The sequence below is a fragment of the Mus musculus genome, chromosome 3 (assembly GCF_000001635.26).
Source record: "Mus musculus strain C57BL/6J chromosome 3, GRCm38.p6 C57BL/6J".
NCBI lineage: Eukaryota > Metazoa > Chordata > Mammalia > Rodentia > Muridae > Mus > Mus musculus.
Genome location: NC_000069.6, coordinates 37652331 through 37658139, shown reverse-complemented (window position 1 = coordinate 37658139; position 5809 = coordinate 37652331). Strand labels below are relative to the sequence as shown.

At 46.3% G+C, this 5809-nt stretch overlaps 1 long non-coding RNA gene across 1 annotated transcript; it reads left to right on the top strand.

The window, feature by feature from the left end:
- Positions 1-1622: 1622 nt before the first annotated feature.
- On the top strand, positions 1623-5460 carry Gm46799. Its single transcript, XR_001783810.1, has 2 exons — positions 1623-1833; positions 4262-5460. It is a non-coding gene; the product is annotated as a predicted gene, 46799 (long non-coding RNA).
- The last annotated feature ends 349 nt before the right edge of the window (positions 5461-5809 follow it).

Genomic DNA, 5809 nt, shown 5'->3' with positions numbered 1-5809 from the left:
TCTCTCTCTCTCTCTCTCACACACACACACACACACACACACACACACACACACACACACTGCTGAGGTCATCAATTTGGATACCTGGCAGAGTAGGCACCCAGAGTTGTTAAAGGCTAGGGGATTGTGTTGGAGCATCACCAGCATGGCCACACACCCTATACACACCTTGTCACAAAGCAGGGATGTTATGTTGGGGTAGAATTATTTACTCGGAACATTGCTACCCACCAAGACACAAAAGGATGGCAATACATTTGTTTACATGTTGGATACTTGAGGCTTCTCCATGAACACCACAGACTGGATACTTAAAGGAGATGGAAAATTAAAACCAAGGTCACCAAGATCAAACATTCCTGGAACACTAAAAGTTACCTTGAATAAATGTCAACAGATTATGACAATTATTTACCACCTAAAACAGATGCAAAGATATTCAAGGTACCTCGAATCAAAATGCGTAGCTACCTTTCTGGTCCATCCAACAAACTTTCCTAGTTACGTTTTTAAGTGTTTTACCACATAGATTTTCTATTTTTTAAAAAGTTCTGTCATATATGTAACCCAGACAATCGATGTCACCTTGCTGTGACAAAGATGGTTCTCGTACATATAAAACCACCGCAGGAGCCTAATGCTTTCTACCTTTTATCAGCTATATAAAAAAAAATGTAGAGCAAACATTATCTATTGTTAATTACCTGTAAAGTCGGGCCTTAGCCCCTCCCCTGTTCCTAAGAGCCCTGAAGTGAAACCCAAAAGAAGCCGCCCATTGTTTTCCCTGGTGCAAGGGCCAGGAGCAAACAGGGCTCAAATTGCAGCCGTGAAAGCCACAGGAAATTGGTCTAGCGCTAATCTGCACTCAACTATTCAAAGAAACAAAGCCCACATTCCTACAGAGAAACCCCTGCAGAACACCGCCAACCTGTGCGGGGGGCCAGCCTGTGGACCACAGAACAAAGCTGTAGAACACAAGTTCGTCATTAGAGCAGGCGACTGTCTCCCTTCCTGTACTGAGCACAACACAGGCCATTTAGACTTCTTCCTGGACTTCCCAATTTTCCCCGTGATAAGACTATATAATTAGACTCTTCCTGCTTAGTAATTTGGGCAGGGTTAGGGCAGGAGGGGACAGTTTAACAAGATGTCAGCTGTTCCCTGAGGATAGCTAAGTTATGATAAACTAAAATAATGATAATAATAATAATCTAAGCCAATTTAAACTTACCTCCGTATATTTGGGCTATGTGCACTATAATACATGAATTCTAAGCCATAAGAGTGGAATGTGATGTAAAAACTGCCCAGATTTTCTTTCAAATTTAAGAATAAACCCTTTGTAAAATTCAAGTATAAAAACAAGAATTATGTGTGCAGGTGCATCTGTATACGCATGCAAATGCAGTCCTAAGGACAACCTCTGCTGTTGTTTTAGGTGCCACACCTCCACCACCTTTTTTAGAGACAAGCTCTCTCACTGGCCTGGCGTTCATCAAGTAAACTAGCCTGGCAGGGCAGCGTTCCCCAAAAATCTGCCCACCTCCCCAACGTGGGAACGACAAAGGAAGGGCACCAGGGTACACAGTGATCCCGGAAATTGAACCCAGTCAGTCCTCATGCTTGCAGAGCAAGCCCGGGTATGGCCTGAGCCATCTTCCCACAGCCAGGGGATTATTTTTTCCCACAGAACGTCCCCTCACAGCACAGGTCATGGGTAAAGTGCGCATGCCTTCAGCAGCAGCTCGGATGCTTCCTCTTCACCGTCACGGTGCCGCGGAGTGATCTGCCAGCGCCAGGAGGACGCATCTACTCCCAATGTTCTCAGTCAAGGTGAAAATTGTTTTATTCCTGTCAAACTATGCCAACCTCGTGGCACCTTATTAACCTGCAAGTATGTTGGAATGCTAAAACCTAGGGGAATATTATGTTCAATACAATGCTTCCCCTTATTCCTAGACGGCCCCGCCCCCATCCTAGACCACAAGGGCTACCTGTCTGGCAGATAGAGAGGGACCACCACGGAGGCTTGGAGACCGCTCAGATGGTACTGGCCCTTCCCAAGATTCTTTGGTTCCTCGATGATGCTCCAACTCTAGTCATCATTCAAGGCTACCTAGAGCCTTAACCAGAAGGACCAAGTGGTTTTCTTTATGAATAGCCCAGCCCAGGAAAAGGAAGTGGGAGGTAGTTTCAGTACTTCCAGACCAGGCCTATGCAGGCAGGTATCACAGAGGGGTCCCAGGTGAGGTGTACATAAAATTTACTGCCATAATCCTTAATGTATCCGCCTCTGGAAACATTTAATGCAACCAATGATTTGCATTATAAATTCTCTATAATAGAAATTAGATATTAGGATTCTGTTCACGTTTGTAAGATCAAGATGATTTTAAGTTGGCTATATATCATATTAGAATTCGAACTTATTAATGTAGTGAATAGCCTTTTGGCCAGAAAAAAAAAAGGAATCAAATTTGTCTTTTATGACACAATTGTAAAAGGTAAGAAAAATATTGCTGGGCAGTTGTGGCACACACCTTTAATCTCAGCACTTGGGAGGCAAAGGCAGGCGGATTTCAGGGTTCCAGGCCAGCCTGGTCTACAGAGTGAGTTCCAGGACAGCCAGGGCTACACAGAGAAACCCTGTCTCAAAAAAAAAAAAAAAGAAAGAAAGAAAGAAAGAAAGAAAGAAAGAAAGAAAGAAAGAAAGAAAGAAAGAAAGAAAGAAAGAAAGAAAGAAAGAAAGAAAGAAAGAAAGAAAGAAAGAAAGAAAGAAAGAAAGAAAGAAAGAAAGAAAGAAAGAAAGGAAGAAAGAAAGAAAGAAAAGAAAGAGAAAAAAGAAGAGAAAAGAAAAAGTAAGAAAATTATCGATGAGTATGTATTAAGTGCCTACTATGAACCAAGCATCTCTCAGGGTACAGGAGGATGATCAGTCCTGTAACACCAATCACAGACTGTCCCAGGGCAGGACAGAGACTGGAGAGATGGCTCCATGGATAAAGGGGGCGTCTGTGCACGCAGGGGAACCTCCACATAAGCTTGGATCCCACCAACCCAAAAAGCTGGGCGTGGTCCCATGAGTGCCTGTAAGGACAGTGCTGCGAGGGCTGGAGACAGGAGGATCAGCATGAGAGTATATCTTAAAGAGATAAGGCAGAGAGAGAGAGAGAGAGAGGGAGAGGGAGAGGGAGAGGGAGAGGGAGAGGGAGAGAAAGAGAGTTCTAGAATAAAATACCTACCTCCTCCAGTCTCACACACTCACAGGTGTTCTCACATTGGTGCGGGCGCTCACACACACACACACACACACACACACACACACAGGTGCAAACATGTCACTCTTAAACACACAAGTAAACACTGAGAGTAATGAACAGTTTACAGAAAAGTAGCTACTACTGGGGACTTCCTGAGAGAAATTGGTTTCTCAGGAGCCAATCAGAGTGAGGTTCAGACTTAGCTATAGACCAATACGATTAAAGAGACATAGGTGGCCTCCGAGACCTGAATTTAAAGGTGTGCTGCTATAGGGTTTAGGAGTAAAACCACCCCAATAGATTTATGCGCGGCAGGCAGAGAAGTGGAAGAGAAAACAGAAAGCAGACATCGGAGCCTGGGAGCCCAGCCACCAACACTGAGCAGGACCGAGCAGCCAGCGCAGGGCGGGAGGCAGAGAAAACAGCTGGTGGTATGGTGCACTGGAAAGACTGTTTCATATGGCTGTTTGTCTTTCTTGTAGCCATGCCTTGAGCCCGGAACATCTTAGGAGAAATGACACAAGCGTTCCAAGCGTCACCCATCTCTTTCCACGGGGCACACATTTTCCACAGGGTGAAAGGGACCCGAGGTTTAATTTGCACACAGAAGTACGGTTGCCTGCGTGTGTTTTCCCCTCAGTTAAGAACTGAGCAGCCTGTCACAGAATCTCGGCTGGGCTCCCCAGGCCTGTGGTTGCATTAGTCATTTGTCCTGCCCCAGGGGTGGGGGTGACAGTTGCCTCTGGGATCTGTTTGTAGGGCACTAGCTCAGGGGAACTTCCTCACTCAGTAGTAGAAAGGAGTAAATGTTTGTTTTGAAAGATAAGCTTGGTTGAGTAGGAAGGAGGGCTCCAGGGCAAATACTTTGAAAAAACTGCTTCTCAAAGGAATGTTGGGTTTTCTTTTTTCAAGACAGGCAAGTTGGAACAGACTTTTTTTTTTTGAGCCCTGCCAGTTTTTCTTCTTTCCAAAATTTGCCTTCTTTTTCAATCCACACAAAGGACAGCTCCCCTGAAGAGGCTCCCTGCCCCATGATGACAGCCACCGCAGGTCATGCTTCCACTCAGTGTGGACAACGGAACTGCCCACGGTCTGGGCCATCGGAGACAGTACTGACCCTCACACTTGGAGATCCATCAGCCCACTTGCTAATGATCATCTTCCAAATGGGACTTTCCAACTCCTACGTGGGCCTTACCCCTTCATAAAACCTGGAGACATCCCAGCTCCGGCACGGCACCTCTAAGCATTTCAAATCAAAGAAAAAGTGACCAGTTCTAAATCCCAAATTATTTTGCCTTCGTTTGTAGAGAGAATTCACACACGCACGCATGCACGTGCATACACACACACACACACACCTGACCTCCACAGTATACCCCACTCAGGAACTGTCACATAATCTCCCTGATTCCAGGTATAGGCAAGTCTATACAATGAAATCAGCATAGCCTGAGAGTAGATCATATAAGCACACATGGAGGCCAGAGGTCAACACTGATGTCTTCTTCTATAGCTCTCATTTTAGGGGTCGGTCGGGGTCTCTTACTGAACTTGGAACTCATCAGTTCAGCGAGTTTGCCTGATCAGTGAAGCCCAAAGATCTGTGTCTTCACCCGGCCCAGTGTTAGGGTTTCAGGCACACACTAGTTGGGTTCTGGGGTACAACCTCAAGGTCTCATGCGCACTCACCCAGCAGATCCCCTGGGCCTGCTCCGAGTGCAGTCCATCGCTGCACACCCAAGGTCAGTTCCCTTTCCTACCAGCTGTTTGAACACTGCAAAGAGAATCCAAGTTGATTTTAAAGTCCCTCCCGGGTTTAGTTTGAGTGACTTACAGTCTTAGATCCTCATTTCCAATGGCCTTGTAGACCTGTTCTGCAGGCCATACCACCCTCCCCTACTTTACTAACAGACAGAAAAAACCAGCAGAATAAGGAAGACCAGGACCCTGAAATACTGGTTTTTATGATTCTCTAAAGGTGTGAAAACCAGGAGCTGGGCAAAGCCCATGAAGGTACGGCATGAGGGGAGGAGGTTTCAGGAACCAGAGGGCGTACTTGACTTGGAATGTTAAAGCTCTGGTGTTTGGTTCTGACAACAGCGTTCACACACTGCTCTGAGTACAAGGCCGGGAGCTCTGGAGAGCTGGGGTAGAAGAACAAGTTGGTCATTTTTGGTGGGCCGCTCAGCTCCGCCTCCTGGCTTCCTGACCACTGGATTACTTATTAACAGTTCTGAGGGTAGACTGGGCAGAAAACCGTTGGCCTTCCCTGTTCTTCATCCTTTATAGAAAGGCATCTCTGCTTACAGGGAGCAGGGCAGAGGACGAAACGGTCCTCAGGAGCCATCCAGTCTCAGCGAGAACTCACCTCGCTGTTCATTGGGCCACTTCTTCCATCTTTAGTCCCTGCTTTCTCCTCCAGCCTTCTCCAGCACTGCCTGAGGAACCACCCTGAAACCTAAGTCTGGCCTCTTTGTTCTCCTAGTAGTGGCTCTGAATTCCCACAGGACAGAGCTCACTTTCTGATCTTGCTGCTGCCAAAGCCC